Source organism: Puma concolor, chromosome A1 (genome assembly GCF_028749965.1).
Source record: "Puma concolor isolate L17-30 chromosome A1, mPumCon1.1.hap2, whole genome shotgun sequence".
Taxonomy (NCBI): Eukaryota; Metazoa; Chordata; class Mammalia; order Carnivora; family Felidae; genus Puma; species Puma concolor.
The window spans coordinates 107,000,575-107,024,549 of NC_141667.1; the positions used below are offsets into that span (position 1 = coordinate 107,000,575).

Below are 23,975 nucleotides of genomic sequence, written 5' to 3' on the forward strand. Positions count from 1 at the left end.
TTATCTCCGTTTTATCGATACGGAACCTGAGGTTTAAAAAGGTTAATGCGGGGCGCCTGGGTGGCGCAGTCGGTTAAGCGTCCGACTTCAGCCAGGTCACGATCTCGCGGTCCGGGAGTTCGAGCCCCGCGTCAGGCTCTGGGCTGATGGCTCAGAGCCTGGAGCCTGTTTCCGTATCTGTGTCTCCCTCTCTCTCTGCCCCTCCCCCGTTCATGCTCTGTCTCACTCTGTCCCAAAAATAAATAAACGTTGAAAAAAAAAATTAAAAAAATAAAAAAAAATTAAAAAAAATAAATAAAAAGGTTAATGCTAGCCTAAGTTCACAAAACTATTGTCAGAGCCAAGATTTTAACTTAGGTAGTCTGACTCTAACAACGGATTTTTTTTTTTTTTTTTTAAGTGAGCTCTAACCCAATGTGGAGCTTAAACTCAACGCCATGCATTCACGAGTCACCTACGCCACCAACTGAGCCAGACAGGCATCCCAATAATGCTGATATTCTTAACCTCTATGCTCTGGTGCAACCAACCATCACTCTTCCCTCCAAAGCCAACTTCAATAAAAAGTACATCCTCTTTCTGTAGTAAGGAACACAGTAATAAGACCTATCTCCTCCAGTCTACTGCCATAGCACCCTGGACACGCCCAACCTTGTCTGATAAGCTTCATCTCTTAAACATGGCTCCCCAAGATCCAACAAAGGACAAAATTATGGTGAAATCTGACTCTTTCTATGAAACATCTATGTAACCAGTACCATTCTGTGGGGAGATTTTTCTTCCCTAGTCTTATTAATGATTTATTTAAGAAAAAATTCTGTGGAAAGTAATAAGAGCAAAGTGATCAACTATGTGTGTGTCCAGTGAAACAACTAGGCAAACATTTTATTTCTTAACACCTCTGTCCTGCTTTTAGCTCTTTCTGTTTTATGTTCTCTGGTCCTTTAGAATTTAACAGATTATCTTTATAGAACTCATGTGGCCATGTGTGGAGTAACTTTGTTACATGTGCCCAAGCCCACGCCCATCTGTTCCTGTTCTTACACTGTAAGAGCTACTAGAATCCTAGAGGCTCCCAGCATGCCCTTTTACATCCCTGCAAGAGCACAGCAGGTGCTGACCGGCCATCACCAAAGGCGGCTTCTCTGTAGCATTTCTAAACTGTCAAGAAAATGACTGCCCCCTTCCTAACTCTTCCTCTTCTACTGTAAGCCCTCAAAAATTACCAGACCTCATCGGTTCCATGAGGGTATTTTATCCTGGGATAAAAATGCAAACTCTACCTGCTTGTAATTGACAAAGCAACTGTTACATTTTATACATATGACTAATTAGACAGGTGACTGGCAACCAGACCTTTAGGAAATTTTTCAATCCTCACTTTTAGCCAAATGTTTATGTATAAAACATAGTTTTACACACTCTCTCTCTCTCTCTCTCTCTCTCAGCCTCTCTCCTTCCAGAGCAATTTATGAACCTGATTTCCAAACACATTTAATTGAAACTAGTGTTGCTTCAAATGAAATTTCTACTTAACTGCTAAGTGTGTGTGAATTATTAACTAGTGCTCTTCGAGAATAGAACCTAAAAAAGACCAAAAAAACAAAAACAAAAAACAAAAAAAAACACTCTTGTTATAGCTGCAAGATTCAAGAAATAACTAAGTTTTTCCCATGACAACTGTACCATACGCTCCTTTCCCCCAGTTGCACTGTCTACCTTCATGTTCCTGGACAGCCATGCAGGAAGAGGGCCATTCAGATCTGTGCCGTAGATGGATGGAAAAACAGTACAACTGGCCTGCAGAGCAAAAGTTGCCTAGGCTTTCCTCGGAAGTACGGGACAAAACTCACTGACCTTCCTTGAGTATCCACTACCCTACTGTGCCTTTTTAAAACAGGCTGCCATGTTAGTACTTAGAGTGAAAAATACCTAAGACCCATATGCCCCGATTCCATGATTACTAAGGCAAAACATCTGTCTTCTCAACATAAACCTGTAAGCTCCACTCCAATTTTTCTGCCACCATGAATAGTACATTTTGGTCTCAGGTCAATATGAATACCAGTTTCTACATTATCTCAGGCCACCCACTGGTTCCCTCAGAGCTAGAAAAGAGAGCTGGAAGATATGTCACAGGGCTCTAGCTTACCCTGTGGCAAGCCAAGCCCCAGTCTCAGGTGAGCCCCTGGGGATGCACAGCCTTAATGATGCCAAGGCAGGCCATGTGCATCTATCCAGAACATGACCAAGGAAATCTGCTCCAGAAATGCTGGTGTATCAACTTAGTCATCTTTGCGACACTATTCTTTTCTTACTATTGGGTGACCCATCAGCCTCAATGCTATAAGCTGAAAGGCTTAAAGTTTTGTCAAATAACAGAGAACAGGATAGCCCGTGTAAGAACAGGAGTTTGAAGACAGATGTTTATCAGATTAAGAGACTAGATGCTAGCTCCATCTGGGAAACAGGACTACATGTACTTTTTCAATATAAGTGGTCAACAGGCAGTAGAAAGCATCGAAGTGTCCAAAATACCTGAATAAGTATTAAAGGAAAGGCGCAGTAATGGGGCACTCATGTTGGTTATCTTTTTTTTTTTTTTATGTTTATTTATTTTTGAGAGACAGAGACAGAGTGCAAGCTGGGAAGGGGCAGTGAGAGGGAGAGACACAGAATGTGAAGCAGGCTCCAGGCTGTGAGCTGTCAGCACAGAGCCTGACGCAGTGCTCGAACTCAGGAACCGCGATATCATGACCTGAGCTGAAGAAAGAAATTTAACTGACTGAGCCACCCAGGTGCCCCATGTTGGTGCTTACCTTGATGGTAGTCTTGCTCCAACCTACATGATACTAAAGGGCTAGCTTCCAGAGCTAGGGTTGGGGGGAAATTAAGGAGTTTAATTTTTTAAATAGGATCCAAAATGATGCTGATAAAACCCTAGAGAAAAAGGAGCTTGTGGTTTCGGACATGAGGTAGCTGCTCATCTATTAGAAGTGAATACCCTCCTGTAGCAAGAACTCCTTGCCTCTGACAACCCACCACCTCTCTTCCATCATCTTTCATTCCATCCAGGGCTTCCTGTGACTACCAGCCAAGAGAACAGCCAAAGAATAACCGAGATATCAACAAACAACCCCTTCAAAGGTCAACCTTTGAGGAAGTAAAATCCAGATTTTTTTTACTTTACTCCTGTCATCATTTTTCCTCACCCCCTTTCACTCTTCATATCATCAAGCAGGTTGTTACCAATGGCACGCTCTCAGGCAAAAATAACAATTCCTATCACTTATTTCCTCATTACTCTATGTCAGCCACTGTACTGAACATACACCTCTGTATATCTATTCTCTAATTTAACAATTCTCAGAGATAGGTCTTACTATTTTCTCTTTTACCAGTTGTAACACTAGTCCAACAGATCTAGAATTTGAACCAGGTCGACTCCAGAGCCTTGAGTAAACCGAACCCACCTTTGTTTTTAGCTTATCTCTTGATGCGACTCACTGCTATCAGCGTCAGCACCAACAGAATCTTTCATGTGTGACATTTACTGTCTAGGTGATTCCTCACGCTGTCCTTCGGGGACTCACAAGCTTATGAGGGCACTTAAAAATTCTTTTTAACGGGATTAATGAAAACGCCGATGAAATTAACCTCGGTGCCCCCACAGTTTAGGCACCAAGCACGTTAGGCCAGGCACGTCCTGACACATTCTAACCCATTTCTGGGGTGGGGGTCCATCTACAACTCCCCTTGGCTCTGATCTATGGGGCAGGCTTGTAACTCTGTCCATGTGCAAGTTTCACCACAGAGACTGGCAAGAGACCCATCCAACCTAGATGCTTTCTATGTAGGTCATGGAGCAAGTACATTTAGGACACGACATAATGCCTAGACACTGGCACACACATTAAAGCAGTTAACACACACCCACATACTAGAATGTCCAGCTATCCCAGCCTTTTGCTTACTTGTGAGTTACCTTAACTGATGGTCCAGGTGTCATCACCCATCCCCCAAAATGATCCTGAACTGAAGGGTTTATGATGGTAAAGCTAGTGGAGGGGTAGAGAATGCCAGTAAGACGAGAGATGTGCAGCAAAGCAGTGACAAGTGAAAGTAAGTTTGCTGTTGTTGTCCCTTAAGGAAGAGGCAGTATGGGAGAAGAGGGCAGATGACAGAGGTACACGTAGGTCAGCATTAAATAATCACGCTTGTCAGCACCACCGCGCATTCCTGGAACATCCAGACTCTCCGCGCAATTCCCTCTTGTTAGCCAAACTGAGCCCTGTAGTGTGAGAAGCACAAATATAAAGCAGGTAGGGCCAAAGAAGCACATTCAGGACTTAAGTCTGCAGGTGAGGCCTTCCTTCAGCAGCGCTCCAACATCAGTGTGCTGGGAGTACCTGCCAAGCTGGCTTCAACTGCAGGTTGCTGACTCCCACCTCTCCTGGATGGTGACTCCGTCTTCTGGGGTAAGACCCAGGAGTCCGCTCCTCAACGGGCCCCAGCACTCCTGGGCAAAGAGCTGGAAAGGGTTCAAGTCCCCACTGTGTGGCTCAGAAACTACTACTACACTGGAGCAAGTCATTTCATGTCTCCGGATCTCTCGCATTTTCCGATAAATGAGAAAAGGGGAAATGATCTCTCAGCGTCCCTTCTAGTCCTGGAAGACTTTGAGTGTGGGAAGTGCTTTGTGATGGTAAATGTGGTGGCCCAATACAAGGGTGTTTCATGAACTCTCAAAGTTAGCACCTTCATGGAACCAAATATATACTCTCTCTGCCAAGGCCCCCCACCCCCACCCCACCTTGTGGGCACAACCAACCCGGGAGTGGTGAGTCAGAGGAGCCAGCTGTCACACAGAAGGGTATCAAAAACTGTCCCAGGGAAGCTCATGCCCTGGGGCTCCCCAGAGCAGCTTGGTCCCATATACTTTTGCTCCAACTTAAGGGGACTCCCTTCTGTAGGGAAGACTCCTGAGATCTCATTCCAGTAAACAGAAGTTCCATTAAAACCACCAGGACATCACTGCAGTCTTCATTTGTTTCTACTTCAGATATGCTGTTTTTTGAGGGGGGGGGGTTGGTTAAAATGACACCACAAAGAATGAAGGAAAACGTCTTCTGCTTCGGCATGAGCATAATAACACAAAGAGCTTCTCCCCCCAGAAGTAAAGCGTCTATTCACTACTCTCTGTGAAATCGCGGCTTGTTTGTTCAGTAAATAAAGCGTCTGAATTAATAGGGGATTTAAAGAAGCTGGAGGGGAAAGGCCTTGCCCTAAAATCAGATCTGTGGTTAGCACGAACTCTCAGGGAGAAGCAGAAGTGACATTCTCCTTCACTCTTTAATTACTACTGGGGGGATTGCTGGCAGCAGGCACAGAGAGGACTGTCAATGAGGTTAGGAGGTGTCCTGCAGGACAATGAATGACAGCAAGGAATACAGGTGTAGCAACTGCTGCCGGGCTCTTCCCGTGTTTCCTTCCAAGACAACCAAATAAATTAAATTACCAACCAGTGAATCCTATAAGAAAAGAGAGTCAACACAACTCTGCCTCAATTTAGTGTGTCTTTCCAGGAGGAAAAGAGTCAGGAAACCGTAAGTGGGACGTGACCCAGGTTCGCAAGTGTATCCCAGCCTTGCCCCAGCTTGCTCTTCCCTTTTAGGTGCACCATTTCTAAGCTAATGCCAGAGGCCCAATCCACACAATTAAAACTGGTTCTCCGTTAAGGACATAAGGTTACCCTTCTTTCTTCAAGGTGTACGTCATCAGTCTTCTTCACCAAATGGGAGTGAGGACATAATTTACACCCAGGGAGCTCATACAATGAAGCATAACCTAAGTAACAACTAATACCAAGTGTGGTTAATATAACGGCAGACGTCTGCACTGAGCTTCGTGATTCCAAATGCAGGCTTTGGAGGAGGATGAATCCCACCACCAGCCCCAAAGCATCAGTCAAGGGGAGAGACAAGCAACAGTACTGCCCAGAGTTGGGCCAAGCAGCTGCTGCGTAAATTATCTGGAAGGTGTATACACGCTGGCAACCTTTGGAAAGCCTAGAACCTTACAAAAAGCCTACAGTTTCCACCTCCTTGGAGTAGCTAAACCAGTAGCTAGGCCTTTCATACAACAAGCTTGCTGGAGGACTACAAGGTTGACTGAACTTCAGCAGTGATGCAGAGATATGAGAGGATGCCAACTGGACACAGGAAGCCTCACCAAGCGTCGTCTTCAGTGGGGACTACACAGAGGGCTTCTAACCTGCTTCTTTTCTTAGGTAAAAAAACAGATATCAAATGCTCACATAGCAGCTGCCCCGAGCCTCCATCTGCCACCATGAATGCTTCCAGAACAGAGCTCCGGAAGTATCTTCCTGAACACAAAGCCCCCCGATTGCTACCAGAAATTGAGCAGCTGTCCAAACTGAGACATAGGCACTGGGTCACTAGGTCTGGTCGATTCTATCTCCTAAATAGGATTCAAATCGGTCTCCTTCCCCCTTCCCCCACCCCCACTGCAGCTTCTCTCTCGCCCCTCACCTCTGTCCTGAACAATCACAAACTCCAGCCTGCCTCCTCCGTGACAGTCCTCTTTGTAAGACCTCATCTAACCACGGCACTCAGCAGCTTGCCTTTTTTCAGTGCTGCCAATTCTCAAAGAAGATGGTTCTCAAACTCTGGCAGACTTCATCATCAAATAGGCCTAGTCCTACCTCCAAAGATTCTGACCTGAGGGGACGGTGGAGGGAATGGGCCCAGGAATCTCTATTTTTAACTAGTTCATCAAGGGACTCTGATTGAGCTATACCACCAGAGTCCCGACCAGAAGCTCAAAAACCCCAGGCTTCCCCTTCACATCCCCTGGCCGGCCCTCTCTCCCTCCTCTTTCAAACTTCTGCAGATGTGTTCTGAACTCCGCCCAGCGGCTACCCTTCCCCCACATGTGCCTGGCCAACTTTCACCTACCTTTCCAGACCAGGATCAAGCATCCCTTCCCGGGGAACATATTCCCAAACACACACCCCTCCCTCCATTGTGCATCCCAAGCTCCCTTCACACAGCAGAAGTAACAGACCAGATTTCCTTACCATCTCTTCCACCAGACTGAGAGCTTCAGGTAAGGTATTTTTTTAATCACCACTGCTGCCCTAACACAGAGTAAGCTCTTACTAACTGTTGCTGGCCATATTTTGAATATATAAACAAATGCCCAAGCTTTGAGTAAATCCAAAATGGAGAGCTGGCAGTGTTTACCCTCAGACAGTCTTTCATTATCCCAGAACAATACATGAAAAGAGAGGTTAGAGATGGAGAGGAGAAGTGCCAAAGGAGTGCAATTCATCCAGGGATCAGTACAGACTTTACAGTGCAATTTCTGGTGATTGCATGTTTCCAGCCATCATAACTGGGGGATCCTTTACAAGGCTGTAATTTTCAAATCACGCTGCAAGCTAACTACTTTTATGCTAATCTCTCTCAACAAATACTACTGCTGGGGAAGACACATGCACTTGTTTGCATCGTAAAGGCCAAAAACCTTGAAAATACCACTTCCTAAACTTTTCATTTCCAATCCGAGTAGCTATGCCAGAACTCTCCCCAGTTGCAAAAATGGTTGCAGGAGGCCCTCAATAATTGTCCATTGAGAAACAAGGCCATCAGCGCTTGCCACAAAGTATACAAAACCCTAAAAGCTGCTTCTTCACGAACTGACCTTCAAAAAGATGTTTCAGGAACAAACTCTTTAGCTCAATTCCCAACACTGGATGATGAATCGATATGTAATTTTCTTGACAGAACTATTATTTTGCACCTTGTTTATATTTTTCAAAGTATGAAAGAGACGTCTCTAGGTGTCTGGCAAGTTAAACTCCCTTCGCAATTACCTTTAGAATTTACTTCATCAGCCAGGCAATTCCAACATACTGACATCTTGAGGATAAAAAGTTGAAAGGAAAACACCTTAAATCTGAAAAAGACAAGCTTCTTGAAGAGCTTGCCACGTGTGTTATGGCAGCCGGGTGCCAATTAAGAAAAAACCTCCCTCTCAGCAAGTGCTGTGATTGGTTTATGATCCTACCTTTTCAAATCAAATATTTATCGTCTCATGTTGCTCTTTATTAAGACCTTCCCTTCCGGCTTAGGGACGAATTAATATGCCCAGGTCTGAAAGCTATTCTGAGTCTTTCACTAGCCTCATTTGGATATTAAAATTGTTGAATAGCATTGTGAGTAAAGAACTTTGGGGAACTTCAACAACCAGGGAATCCTAAGGTCTGTGAGAGGAATGTGAGCAAATATATTGGTGAAATGTTTTAATTTCCCCAACAGTCTAGCTGGTTACAATTAGTGGTCACAAGTGACATGCAACTTACTTCTTCTCAAGGGATAGCCAGCTCTTGGTGTTAGAAAGAAAATGACATCCACTGGTTTCGGTTCTGTCCTCTGTGGTTATACCACCTACTGGTGCCTCCAGACACCTGCCTCCTTTTGTAGGCAGCAGCTATGTCTCCCAGGTAACGACTCACTGCCTTAAGTGCCCTCCAAACACCATGCTTTAACCTCTGCTTGCACTTTGGTGAGTCTCTGTCCCCAAAGCATTCTCGGGTGTGGCAAGAATCAATGAATACTTCATATGTCATCAGATCCACAAAAAAAAAAAAAAAAAAAAAAATAGGGAAAATGTCTCCCTTGTGAAGGACTTTTATTTCCATGAGCACACTTTAAGATCACGTTTTTCTTTTTAAAAAAAAAAGACACCCAACTCATATTGACTAGATAGTGCCTCCATTCGGCTAAAAAGTTTCAGGCATTTTCACATGTGATGTTGTCAAGTGTGGACTTATTTATTCATCACATATATGCAGTTGATTGTGTGAACATCAGAACAAGATGTAGTATTTATTCCCTATTAAATTTCACCTTGATAGACTCAGCTCTTTGTTCCAATGCACTCACTATCCCTTCCCGTGTAACTGTAACAGCAGATTTGATGAGCAGCCCTGGATGTTCTGGGCCCAGCCATGAAGAAGCCCAGAGGCTCCCCCCTTGAGATGCCTCAAGGTATCACTCCCATTACCCAACATTCTCAGAGAGGAGGTATTCAATCACTTATGCCTGGAACATGAGCCTTTTCTGGAGAGCATGCAGCAAAGGCCTAAGACTCAGAGTAACAAATTTTTGTACCATTAAAACTAAAGAACTTCATCAAAAAGGTAGGTTTCATCTGCTATAACCAGCTCAGAGTTCATACACTGGTTCCCAGGGCAAGGTCTTTCCTTCTCTATCACTACTCCAGTGAACATTTGTCATTCCTCTTGGCTCTCCCATGTCTCAACAGTCTTCCTACGGCTGAGGGTTCTGCAGTGAGACGAACTTGGTGGGGATGTGCGAACCTCCCTCCTTCCAAGGAAGATAAAAAGGAAGCTAAATATAGGCAAAGTCTCACAAAACCCAGGCAGCTAGAACATGGACAAATTACCAAAGTTCAGCAAACAGCTATGCCTGTCTAGGACTGCAACTTGCAAGAAATGGCAGAGAAAACAATGGCAATTCAGAATGCATACTGGTGGCAGAGTCCAGACTCCAGCAGGCAGCAGGGACTGCCTGATAGCAGGGGTCCCAGTGGCAGCTCTCTAACAACTCCCTTCCCTCAGTACACAGGCTAGCTGTATTTTTCTGTTTGCCCTCCGATGGTGTTTGCCATTTTGAGACCAGCTAAGTCTTCCCTTCAAGACATCCAATATCCTGTGATAAGACCCATGGGTATTTCAGTTATCCCCAGTTGGATTCTATTGTTCACAACCAAGGACTTAATGACTGTTAACAGCCTGATCACCTACTCATTCATCGGTCTGGAATTCTGCCTGGAATCCATGCCAACATGGCAGAATCCCCCTCTTATCCCTTTTGGAAACTAGACACCACTGTCTCTACTTCTGGCATCATTCTCACTCCCCAGGAGCTTTGAAAGATGGATGAACTCTATTTTCACCAATTCCATCTAGAGGTTTTCTCAGGATGCTGGAAAGCAATTCATACAAAACAAAGAATCTGCACTCATTGAGACCAAAAGTCACTTGCGTCCTATCTTTGCACTCATCTTAGGTGTCTAATCCCTCTTACTCAGATTTCTTCCTGATCATCCTATCATTCTCTTTAATAAGAAACAAAAGCAAACAAGAAATTTGGTATTTTTCCTTCTTTTGTAATCCATGCAGACATGCCAGTAAATGGTTTTCGATCTATGCCTTTGCCCAAAGGGTCCAGAGACACTCTCTCAAGGAACTGAGTAGGTGGTTGGCCCCTGGTTATATTTAAAAGAAGCCAGCTAGGGGCACCTAGGATGGCTCGTCAGTTGAGCATCCTACTCTTGATTTTAGCTCAGATCATGATCCCAGGGTCATGGGGCCAAGCCCAGGCATTGGGCTCTGTGCTGAGCATGGAACCTGAATGAGATTCTCTTTCTTTCTCTCTCTCTCTCCCGCTCCCTCTGCCCCTCTCTCCTGCTAGCACTTTCTCTTAAAAATAAAAAAAAATAAAAAGTTTTTTTAAATATACAAAAGGAAGTCAGTTACTGTCTCCAGAGCTATTACCTCTCCCCTCCTCAAAAAAAGAAATTACTCATTCCACTTTGTTCCAGCAAAGGTTAATAATTTTATTTCCAAGTGTATACTCTCAAAATTCCCACACAATATACTTATTCATATGTTTAAGGCAAAATGTATTCTATGACTTGATGATTAACCACATTCTTGTCAACTTTTCACTCTTACATTATACATCCAAGTTCTCTGTTGGGGAAACAAAGCTGAATAAATACACTTGCATCTCATGACTTTTTTCAGAATTACTGTATCCCAGAGAGCCTTATACCATATAATGCTGTTTTAAATGTTTTAACTAAATTTAAAAATGCAAGGTACAGTTTCATGTAAATGACCGCTTTGTTATGCTAATGAAGCGGAAGGCTGGAAAGCTATAAAAGAAGCTTAAACTTTCAACTTCTATTTCAATTTGGTTTAAACTACTCTACAGATCTTAAAAACCCTCAAGTATTATAGTTCCAACAGATAAAAATACAGCAATTTATGTCTCTGGCACAGTGATTTCTTAACATGTAAAGTAGAAATGTTTCTTCAAAATTAAGATACAATAAAAGCTTTTTGAAAAAATCACACGCATGTGCGTGCACGCACGCACACCCACACACACACACAGATCCAGGTTGCTGGCCTAGCAATCTACAAAAACAAGAAAAAATAAGTTAATTAACAGCGGAGAAAGTGTTAACAGATATTTTAAAGGCATAAAACTGACAGAGGATTTTTTTCTACAATATACAAGAAACCTTCACAAATCAACAAAAGATAGAGAAGTACAGTAGAAAAATGAGCAAAAGATGTGAACCAGCAGCTTACTGAAGAGAAACACACATTTGATGGCACGCTCAAACAGAATGGAAATCAGAAACGGTCATTAAAATCAGGAGATACTACTTTACGTCACTCACATTGGCAGATAGCAGGAAGCTGAAAGATACCAAGGGCAGCTAGGTAAGGGGAGGAGAAGACCTCACAAAATTGGTGAGAGAAATGAACGTGGTGTGACCACTAGAGAGAGCACGCAGGCACAATTTTCAATACAATGACATATATAATTATCCCATGACACAAGAGTTCTGCTCCAGTGTTCAAGTCCCATGGAAATTCTCACACAGGTCTATAAGGCAACACAAAGAGGAATGATCATTGGAGCCTTGTTTCTGGTGGCCAGGAAAGGGAGCAAGACCATTTTCCACCCCAGGGTCTGGGAGAGGCCACATTCTGATGACACTGCTTGCCTTCCTGATGAATGCACCTCTCCCAAGGCAGCATGAGCCAGGAAATAAGCTATGACAGTGTGTCCGTGGCACATGAAAAAAAGCCCTACGAGAAAACCATCATGCCATCTTGGGGTAATACAAACGAGGAGAAAAATGCCGGACATGGTCAGGAGGCAACCCAACTACCCATCAATGAGAATAAAATGGGGTAGATAAAGCTCAGGGAGAAGTTAGACACAAAGACTCCACGTACATGTATGTAACATGGAAATGGTCTTAGAAACACAATGTGGAGTGAAAAAAAGGAGGAAATATTTATTTTACATGCATTTTAAGATATTTCTCCTTTCTCTTACTTTCTTCCATCATCCAGGGGATAAATAATATTTAAAAATGAAAATAATATAAATACTAGCAATATAATATATAATACAGACAAACACTCAAAATATTTCATAATAGCTCATTCAAATAAAAAATGCACATTAAAGTGACTGCTTACAGAAGAGGGGAGAACACAAAAATTGAATATGGGATAAAAGGATAAGTAGACAAAAAGGAACAATCTATCATCCAACAAAATTTTCAACTTATAAAAGATTATAGATCCCCAAGGGCAGTGGTTAGGGACAGTTTTTCTTTGAGAATGGGAAAGGGAGCTAGGGAAGTCAATTACATTTCATCACTTGTATCCAACACTGACTAAACATGGTTTGGAATCATAGCAGCACCAGATATTACCTAAATGACACTGTGCGTTTACATTAAACAAAATCAAGGCACTTGACAAGGATTTAAAAGAATTAGCATGTTCGTGTACATCTTTGGTGAGTTCCCAGCTCAGCTAAAAACGCCAGGCATTAAAGTTGGTTTGCCAACCCAAGATATTTGACATTACAAGACGCTTTTAAAACTCGAACAGCCTTTTTCCCCAATTTTTAATGACATGAAGTAGAATCGGTCATGCTTAACACAATCTAAGCTAATGAAATACACGCTCTTGAAAGACTTGGTGAATCAGCTTTATTTTCAGAATTAAATTAAGAAATTAAGCTGGACATTGTGTAAGATCCACTGTACCTCACTCTTTGAAGGAGTTTAATTTAACCTCTCCTAATCCTTGCTCAGCCATGAATGTTACATGGTTTTGTAGTGGCGTAGCAGAAATTAACTCTTGGAAAAAAATTATTACAACAACCAGACTCCTACAGCCAAGTAATTATCCACAGCCATGACAGAGTCTGGTAGACAGGATATACCCAAAAGCAAGTCCCATCTTCCTTGTCATCCTCCATTACAGAAACTTAAAATTTCCCACAAACTCTTGCAGTGAGAGGTAAGCATGGGACCCAATTCCAACCAGTAACACAGGTGCACAATTTACTGGATAGGTCTTCGAGAAAAATTCCTACAAAAGGACAAATCTGGCTGGCAGGGCCTCTTCTGCTCTTAGCCCTTCCCCCATCTTCCCAATGGAAAACAGGGGCAATGCCTGCAGTGCCATAGGATGGTAAAAACGATACCCCAAAGATGGCAGCATGGGGAGACAGGGTCTCCACCCTTAAGAACATCCCTGAGCAGTCAGTCACACCAGCCCCAGACGATCAATTTTCAGTCTCTTATTACATGAAATCAACAAATTCTTTATTGTATAAGCCACTATCAGTTCAGTTTTAGCTAAATGCATTCCTGATACAATAGCAATGAAAAAAGGCAAAACTGTGATGTAGAAAAATGTAAGAGTATTAAGTGAAAAAGACTATGAGATGGCATGCCCACCATTAAAGTAATGATATATACATATAAAAACAGAAAACAAAAACCTCATACATTTGGTCAAAGATTAAGCAGCAACATACATGGGCGCCTGGGTGGTTCAGTCGGTTAAGTGTCCAACTTTTCATTTTGGCTCAGGTCATGATCTCATGGTTCATGGGATCTAGCCCAACGTTGGGCTATATGCTGACAGCACAGAGCCTGCTTGGGATTCTCTCTCTGCCCCTCCCCTGCTCTTTCTGTCTCCCAAAATAAATAGACATTTAAAAAAACAAAACCAGCAACATACAATGTTCTAAGAGTTGTAGCAGGGAAGGAGGCTTATATATGGGTCAGGTGACAAAATAATTTCTCTTCCCAAAGTGGTATACTTTAGAGCGAAAGGGGGCACTATTAATAATTATGCTGACACAAGTGTAAATGGACACTGGCCCAGGCAAGCTGTAATACATGAGTCATGTTTTTGGTTTGTTCCAAAATTTTCAAGTAACAGCTTTATCTCGCCTTTCTTATTACAAAAGAGCAAAAAAATTCATGCTTCCTTCTCTAACCAAGCCCCTCATTGGAGCCTTTCATCATCTTTGGAACAGATTCTGTGTGTGTCCTTTTATAAAGAAGACAACACTAGTTCTGGGGAGATACTCTGCCTGGAATCCTCAGTGAAAAGAAAATCTCTTGCTTAGTCTTTTCGTATATACCTTCAATAAAAAGTAGTTTTTCTGAGAATCTCTCCAGCAAAAATTTCCTTTTAAACCAGCATATTTGATCTAAGATGTGATCACACAGCTCATGTTCATAAGATCTCATCAGTAAGTGGCTTCCACAGTCTCGACTTGTAACAAGCTCTCTAAGAATCGATCCATTCAAGAGAAAATTAAGACAAAAATTAGGGACTGGTAGATTATTACAAACTACAACCACCACATTAAACATTGAAATATCTTAATTAGACATATACATTACCAAGCAGTGGTGATTTGTACCAGTGGAGAAAAATAGAGCTGTGACTAATTCAAAGTAACAGTAACTCCAAGAGCCATTTATATTATATTTGACCTTGGAGTGTTTGTTCTTATGCTTCCTATTGAGTAAGACCAGGGCACACAGAACTGTCAACTTCTGTACTAGCCTCACAAAAATTTTAACCAAGTAGTGCAGAAGGTTAATTGCCACACCTTCACTGGGAATCACCCCAATTCTGCAGTGTAAACTACCACATCTTGAGCAAGGCATTAGAAAGCCTGGCACGTCCCAGCAGTAACCTGGCTTCTCAGGCTCATCTCTTATCGCTTTTCCCTACTGCCGAAAAGCTGGGCAAACATTCAAGTTCAAGTTGAGAGATAAGCTTTGTCCTCCAGTTCTGCCTCCTTTTCTCCTGGTGAACTTCTATGCTTCATTCAAGACGCAACTCAAATGTCACACTCTTTCAGATGCCAGCACCCCCTGACACAGGTCACCATTGTAACTCTTTCCTCCTTGCTCCCCACTGTGCTAGCTCACTTACTGCAGAAATAGTTCCCCTTGGTGCTCACAGGGCCCTACAGACTCTCAACAATTTCCTGTTCTCCAGTCTGGGCACTGTGCACAATCTCTCTTCACTCTTCAGCCACAAGCCCCAAGTCCATACTCTCCTCACCCGTGGGATTTGCCAGCCCAAGAACCTGCCAGGCAGCCTTGGCTCTCTTGTGCTTTTCTGGTCTTTGCTCATCATGCCCACCCCCAGTGCTGAATCCAGGGAGAGAATCTCAAGTCCCTGCCCCAGTACGCCATGCTTTGTATTCTATCTCTACCAGCTCCCTCCCACAGCCACATTCCCAATGGTGACCTCACCCCAAACGGCTTCTGGCATGCTTTAGCCTTGCAGTCTCCAAGCACACAAAGAACCTCTGAAAACTGGTAACCTTCACTAGACCTACTGATATCTTCTCTTTTTATATCACCACGAATTTGGACCCTGTCTCCCTACCACTAAGCTACATCACACTTCTCAATCGCTAGTAGGCAGGCAATATCCCAGTCCCAGAGCACACCTGGCTAGAAATTCAGAAAACTCTCCATGTATCTCTGAGACCAGTTTCACTAAGAACTAAGCCTGAAATGTGACCGATGTTGGATGAGAGGAAAGCTCTCTCCTGCTGCTTCTACAGCTTTCCTCCAGCTGAATTCCTGGGCAGGCACCAGACTGAGGATTAGGCACAGGAACTCACACTGCAGATGCTGTGTTCTTGCTATATCCACTAAGCTCCGATTCTTTGAGCTTTGGACACTTCCCCAGTTCTTTTTCTCCTCAGCATGTCTAGAGTAGCTTTCTTATTTCTTCCCCACTGGAATCCTCCACTCTCTACCAGAAGATCTCTGCTAAGAACCGCTGTACCTCCTTGCTGAGCAACCAGTAGCTGGAGATCTAATTGGGCCAAGGCTAGGTTTCCTCCTACTCCCGATGTCTTTCTTCTATTACCTATGAATGTTAAGCAAATCCCATTTTACAAGCATGAGCAGTTTTCTTGAGACGTTAAGTATGATGTCCTGGCAATTCTCTCAAGCAAAATTATACCAAACCAATAACCCTTAACATTTCCATGCTTCCTATGCTCCAGACACTGGTCTGAGCCTTTTATATGAATTAACATTTAGACTTCACCACCATCCTGTGGGGCGGTACCATCACTGCCTCCAATTTACAGAAGATGATTCTCTTCTGGAAGACCCTACTGGGGCACGTGGTCAAGTTGCTACGTTCCCCCTAATATTCCTGCCCTCAGCATCTCCCACAATCCACTCGAGTCCTTCTTAACTAGGTACAAATTACCAACCTAAGCAGAAAAGCCATCCTTTAAACCCTTGTTAAAAAGGGTGAGGAAAGCCTGGAGACTGGGTTTCAAACATCTCATGTACTTGCCACAGTCAAGAGAACTACAATGTCCAAGCAAGTAATTAAATACAGGTGATATTAATACCCAGAAGAACAAGAAAGAAAACTTTCTCAGGATAAGAAGTACCTATAAAAATATAAAATCCATTCAAACTTCAGAATGATTGACAGTGAGCTTCCTGACCATGGGTATTGATGTCTAATTACAGAATATAAACCTGAAAATATAACAGTTCTAACTATAGCTCTTTCCTTGAAACCCCAAATTGCGTTCATGACAAAATGCAATTGTTTCAAACTAGACCACTTTGATGATGCTCTGAATGGTCTGGCATTTGGTGCAAAGGCATGGGCCAATGCACTGATCCCACAGAATTGTACCTTCCTCATTTGAATTCAAGTGCAAGATTTTCCTTAATACATAGTGAATAGGAAGCGATTCAATAAAGTAAGCAATCTCAATTTCAATAGATTAGAAAAAATTAAGTTATTGACTGTTAAAGCCAACCTCAAAATGCAACTCTTTCAAATACTGGTCTCTGTGTTGGTAAACAATGGAGGTGACCCCAACCATTCCAAACTACAATAAACAGGTGATAATGAATTGCATTTTGACAATGTGAGTATCATATTCAACCACCATTTTTTGGAGATGCTATTAGCAGCAGCAATCCCTTTTCACAGAACAAAGTATTAGGCAAACAGGTAATGTTCCCAAGATTTCAGTCTGGGCAGTAAAATGAGCAACAGAATAAAATCCACTGACGGTCTTAAGTGGTGAAGTGGGAACTCCACAGCAACAAAGACAGAGCACGACTAGATGAGAATCGGAGATAAACCATTCATTTGTGGCTGCTGAGGGTCACTGCATCGCCTGATGCTGGCAGTAGTACTGGGGGCTCTCATGCCGGCCACATAACATCTTGAAAGAAAGGAAAGAGCCTAAGGGCCAACATAAATGTAGTAAGAAGCAAAGATCATCATGTATCCTAAAATAGGACTGAATTTCATAAAAAGAAAAGAAAAGAAAAGAAAAGAAAAGAAAAGAAAAGAAAAGAAAAGAAAAGAAAAGAAAAGAAAAGAAAAGAAAAAAGAACGACAAAACTAGGAATGTTTCCCACAGAAGAAAAAGACATGGGCAGTAACATCACAGCCGTATATTGAGAATAACTCATCATTTCTCAATGGACTACTTAGCTAGGTATGAAAGATAAACCATCTGAAAGGAAAGCAACTAATGAATGAAAACTTCTGTACATTTCCTTATTCCATTCCTTTGTGTAAGTCTTAACCACGGGTAGGGAGACTGTACACAAAGATTAGCCAAATAAGTTTATTTTTCTTAGTCAACAGTGAAGCCATTCTTGGTTACACAGGATAGGCAGGAATATGTATGATCAAACTTCACACAGGCCACACTATTTCATGCCCCCAACATACGCTCCTCCCTTTTATCCAAAAGATGGTGCCCCCCACCCCGATACTTCACTCTTCCCTGTGCACCTGGTTACCTCTACTCATCCTGCAGGTGTTAGTCTACAAGGTGCCTCTCTCCCTGTGCTACCCTCAACATCATGCATGACGCCGGTGAACTGACCTGCTCCCCCATGCAACCCAGCTTTTATTCTTACCCCACCACTTGCCACACTGCAGTATCAAAGTCTATTTACTCATCTGGCCCTATTACTAGTTATGCCAAAAATGTAATACTAAATTTCATTTGCAAGCTGTGATTTTAAAATGGCCCCACATTTCTTAGTACTGTTAATTCCCAGAGAAATAATCTTAAAAATGATGAAGTCACAGGTACATGAGTTATAGGGGCTTCTGTATCCATCTGTGGGCTTGTAAATTTTATGAAAAAACAGCAGTCCTTGAAAAGAGGAGACACTAAAGTGGTTTCGTGTTTATTTCTATTAGAGGAGACACTCCAGCCAATTTCTCTACTAAATTAGCTTTTCTTGCCATAATGGAGTCAACGTGATAACATTGTCCCAAAGGCTGCACATTTGAAGTCATATAAAAAGCAACTGTGCAGGAATGAATATTCCATTTTATTTTTGGCATGTCACACAATTCATTTGGTGTGATTTCTGCAATTTCTCCCAGACTACAAAGTTCCATATGAAAGAATCAGACAGAATATAGATTACCAGATATGACATGGGAAACAAGAATGATACATACTTTCTCTAGCCAGTTGGGGGTCTGTGGAGCTAAGCCTAATTACTGTCACAGACATGTCAAAGTCATGCAGAATAAAAATAGGAGCCAAGTTTTTAAAAGTTCAACCAAAATCACATATGTAAATGTCTTGGCAAACTTAAGCCTAATAAAAGCTTCTTGAGGGCAGGGATATGCTGAAGGACTTCCAGGGCTAGTGTAACCCCAGTTACAAATTAGAATAAATGACCCTAGACCAAATAAATTAGAACTTTAAAAGATAAAACCCAGGGGCTCCTGGGTGGCTCAGTCGGTTGAGGGCCCAACTTCGGCTCAGGTCATGATCTTGTGGTTCGGGAGTTCACTGGAACTCCACATGGGGCTCTCACCACTGCCAGCACAAAGCCCACTTCAGATCCTCTGTCCTCCTCTGTCTCTTGGCCCCTCCCCCACGCATGCTACGTAAAAAATAAATAAAAAACATTAAAATTTTCTTAAATCAAAGGTAAAACCCAGACATTGGTATTTTTTGTGAGAACTATTCTTCCACTTCCCACAGGTTTTCCTAAAACCAGACACGGTAGCAAGAAACATTTATTAGGTATTTCCTACGTAGTAGATGCAATTCTAGGAATGCATATGAACTAACTCATTCAATAATCCTAATAACTCTACAGAGTAGATACTAATGTACCATCCACCACAATTTACCAATGAGGAAACAGAGGATCCAAGAGGTTAAATAACTTGCCCTTTTTTTTTTTTTTTTTTTTTTACAAGTAATATGTGAATGTAATTCGAGACTCAGTGGTCTGTTTGCCAGGTCAGCTCTCCTAGTAAGTCTACAGTTCAAATATTGCCACTAAAGATCAGGCCCAGGATCTCAGGTAGGTGTCTCAATACCTAACAGGATTTTGGGGCGCCTGGGTGGCGCAGTCGGTTAAGCGTCCGACTTCAGCCAGGTCACGATCTCGCGGTCCGTGAGTTCGAGCCCCGCATCAGGCTCTGGGCTGATGGCTCAGAGCCTGGAGCCTGTTTCCGATTCTGTGTCTCCCTCTCTCTCTGCCCCTCCCCCGTTCATGCTCTGTCTCTCTCTGTCCCAAAAATAAATAAACGTTAAAAAAAAAAAAAAATTAAAAAAAAAAAATACCTAACAGGATTTGGGGTGTGAGTGTTTGGTATATTACCAGAGCGAGGCATGAGAAGAATTTTGCTTCAATATGCTCTTCATACTGGACCAAATCAATGACAGAGCTACAGAAACAATAGATTACTTTCCTTGTTAATCATGTAATTTAAATCCAAATAGAAATTTGGGGGCAGGTATTCAGAAATGTTGGTATTATTCTTGCCACGGATCCCAGCCAATGTTACCCACTAACGGACACAATGCAAGCAACTGTCTCCCCTCTCTGATACCAACTGTCTCCTTCCTGGACCATTCCTATCAGCACACAAGGATGCTCCAGTATCTAGCAGGGGGAAAAACCTGCTTGTCAGGTTTGTCCCATTTGCCCTCACCCAATTTCTCTACCATCTTCCACAAAAAAAAAAAAAAAAAAAAAAAAAAAAAAAAAAACCTCCTCAAAACAATGTTCTATATATATTGCATCCAATTCCTCTCCCATTCCTTTTACCTGTTTTCAAAAATGCTCAGTCAGTATCTCTTCAAATATTGTTCTGTTCTACTTTCCCTTTTCCCTACTTTTAAACTCCACTTATGTCTATGTTAGATCTTTCCACCGTATTTCATAGAGCTCTTCAGCTCTTTTCACTGCTTCAGTCTGAAGACCTTCATAGGACTTACCTTTCAGTCAACTTCTTAAAATTTTGCATAGGGCTGGCTCTACCTTTATTTTTTTTTTAAGAGCCTTTTTTTTTTCTAAGAGTTTAGGTTCACAGCAAAATTGAGAGGAAATACAGAGATCTCCCATATGCGCCTGTCCACCACACATGCACAGCCTCCCCCATTAACAACATCCCCCATCAGAGTGGTACATCTGTTCTGAATGACAAACCTCCACTGGCACATCATGGTCATCCAAATTCTATCAGGGCTCACTCTTGGTATTCTACAGTCTATGGGTCTGGACTAATGTAGAATGACATGTATCCATTATTATACCATCATACAGAGTAGTTTCATTACCCTAAAAATCCTCTGTGCTTCACCTAATACCCCCCCTCAAAACAATACCCCTTGTTTTGTTTTTACTGTTTCCATCACTTTGTCTTTTCCAGATGTCATATACTTAGAATCATACAACCCGTAACAATTTCAGATGGGTTACTTTCACTTAGTAATATGCATTTAAGGTTCCTCCATGTCTTTTCATGACTTAATAACCAGTTTCTTTGTAGTGCTGATTAATATTTCATTGTATGGCCCTATCACACTTTATTTACCTATCACCTATTTAAGTGTATCCTGGTTGCTTCCAAGTTTTGGCAATAATGAATAAAGCTGCAATTAACATCTAAGCGCAGAGATTTGTGTGGATTTAAGTTTAACTCCTTTGTATAAAAATGCCAAGGAGTGAAATGCTGGATCATATGGTAAGAATGTTTGGTTAACTTTTCGAATGAGCCTAATCTTCCATTAAACCTATTAAGTTCTTTATTTTGATTATTTTGTTAACCGGTTATAACATTTCCATTTGTTTTTATAATCTCATTTTCTAACATAATTCTCAATCTTCTCTTTTAATTCCTTGAACACACTGGTAAAGTTTGTGTTCATTTCCTGAACTACCTGTGCATCTATTTTCCCCCTTGGTTTTTAGAAAAGTCTTAGCTTCTTCTAATCCTTCCCTCCCCTACCTACACTCACTTCCTTCATGACATCATTCACCCCCATGTCTTTAAGTGCCTCCTACAGGCTGATAACTCCCAAGTCAGTATTCCCAGCTGTGACCTCTCCTCTTAACTTCAGATTCTTGTCTCTCACTGCCTACAAGATGTATGTACATCTTGACTGTCTCATAAGCCTGCCTTCAAAGTCACTACCTTCAATATCAAACTTGATTTTATTACCTTCTTGTCTAGCAACCTTCCACATCTTGGTAAATGGCAATTCTATTTGCATCACTTGGACCACACACTTTGGAGGCATGTTTATCTCCTCTCTTCCTTACACCCTATATCCAAATCCACGAGCAAATCCTTGGATCTGCCAAAGGCATGAAGGATGCAACCACCACTCGCCACCTTGGCTTCTGCCATCAGCCTGGTCCAGCACCATCCTCTCTCACGTGTGTTACTGACATAACTTCCCACCTGCTCTCTTCCTGCTTCTACCTTGCTTCCGACAATCTATGACCACAGTAGCGAGCAAGATCTTGGCCATGAGGCTTAAAAAGTATCAGCCATTCCTTTGTTCAAAACCTCCCATCAGCCTTTCTTCTCAACCAGTATACAAAGCAAAGTTCTTAAAATGGGACCTAAGTCCCTAAATGATTGGACATTATCTGTCTGAGCTCATCTTCTACCTCCTTGTCACAAGCTCACTACATGGTAGCCATGGTGGCCTCCTTGCTGTTCCTTGAACAAATCGAAAGTCACACATGCTCTCATTTCAGGATTTTTGCATTTTCTGTTCCCTTCATCTTAAATATCCTATCCCCCTGACAGCCATGTGACTCACTCCCTCACTCCCTTTGGGTATTTATTTAAATATACCTGCTAATGGAGACTTCACAGCAGTGACCCAAAAATAAGAATAGTTGCTCCCTCTGTCACTTCTTATCTGCAGCTTTATTTTTCTCCATAGCAGTTATCACCATTTGGCATTATGATGTGTTTATTTTACTAAACTGTCTTCCATTTCTAGATTTCAAGCTTCATGAAAGCAGGAATTACATTTATTTTGTTTACTGCTGAGAAATCCGAGCCTGGCAGGTGGTAGGTACTCCGGTGTTTGAAGGAATGTATCAGGAAGAACCAAGTTAATGGACTGATTTGCACCTGCCAAATTCCACGAAGAGATGAAGACCATTCCAAACAAGGCACATCTTAGTTAGGACTGATGACTTAATTTACAAAAAAAGAAAATCCATACCACCCAAAGCAGCATACAACCCAAGTACAGGCACATAATAGATCAGCAATGAAAGATCACAATTATTAAAGAAGCTATCACTAAGTATCCTTAAGAGATCAAATACTTCCTTTTAAAAAGCACATTCTAGAGCTAACGATCGACAGTCTCCTAGATTTTTTCCCAATTTCTTCTTTTCATTCTCTCTCAACAGATCGGAGCAATAAAGGCACCCAGCATGCCCAGCTCATTACTTGACTACAGCTCTTATATAATACCACTGTCCCTTTAATTTTAAAATCAACTTTTTATGTGCCCTAAGTTCAAAATATTAAGTGCTCTTGAACACATTATGAAATGCCTAAAGAATTAAGATCCTTGACTGTATTACAATATTTAATTAGGAAAAGAAAAGGATTCTGTAATTAAGGTACCTTACATGACACAACTGTGAAATGAAGAGCTTAAAATGAAATGATTTGACAGACTGTAAAGATGTCTTTCTGCTCACAACTTTTGACTGCCTGTGTTTTCCCTTTCTGAAATTGAAGACTAGGGCTCAATTAATTAACCACTATGTCTCACATACAGCCAATAGAAGTTTCAAGTTAGAAAAACAAAATGAGGGGCGCCTGAGTGGCTCAGTCCGTTAAGCATCTGACTTCGGCTCAGGTCATGATCTCACAGTTCATGGGTTCGAGCCCTGTGCTGGGCTCTCTGCTGACCGTTCAGAGCCTGCAGCCTGCTTCGGATTCTGTGTCGCCCTCTTTCGTGTCCCTCTCCCACTTGTGCTCTGTCTCTCAAAAATAAACAAACATGAAAAAAGAAAGAAAAGCAAAATGAAAGGACAATAAAAGTCAGTAAAAGTCCCAAGAGTGTTTAGAAAGGAAGGGATAAAAAACAGAGGCACCGTGGTGCCTCAGTTGTTTGAACATCCCATTCTTGATTTCAGCTCAGGTCATAATCCCAAGGTCATGGGATCAAGCCCTGCATTGTTTTGAGTGCTAGACATGGGGCCTGCTTGGAATTCTCTCTGGCACGTTCTCTCTGTCTCTCTCTGTCTCTCTCCTACTGCCCCTCTACCCTGCTCATACTCTCGCTAAAATAAAACAGGGGCGCCTGGTTGGCTCAGTCAGTTGAGTATTTCAAATACTCTAGAAATAGAAGGGCTTGAGTGTTTATTTTGTTGAATTTAGCTTCAAATCTCCTTCAAAATCTCATTTTTACTTGAAATAGGTATATATGAGCAACCTGTGAGGATATAGATATCTGTGTATGTGTCTGTGTGTGTAT

General features: G+C 42.1%; 1 protein-coding gene across 6 annotated transcripts in view; it reads right to left on the bottom strand.

Annotated features, from left to right (window-relative positions):
* The window catches only part of MAST4 (microtubule associated serine/threonine kinase family member 4), a 567,430-nt gene that overhangs the window by 482,260 nt on the left and 61,195 nt on the right, over positions 1-23,975 (bottom strand). The window lies entirely within an intron of this gene.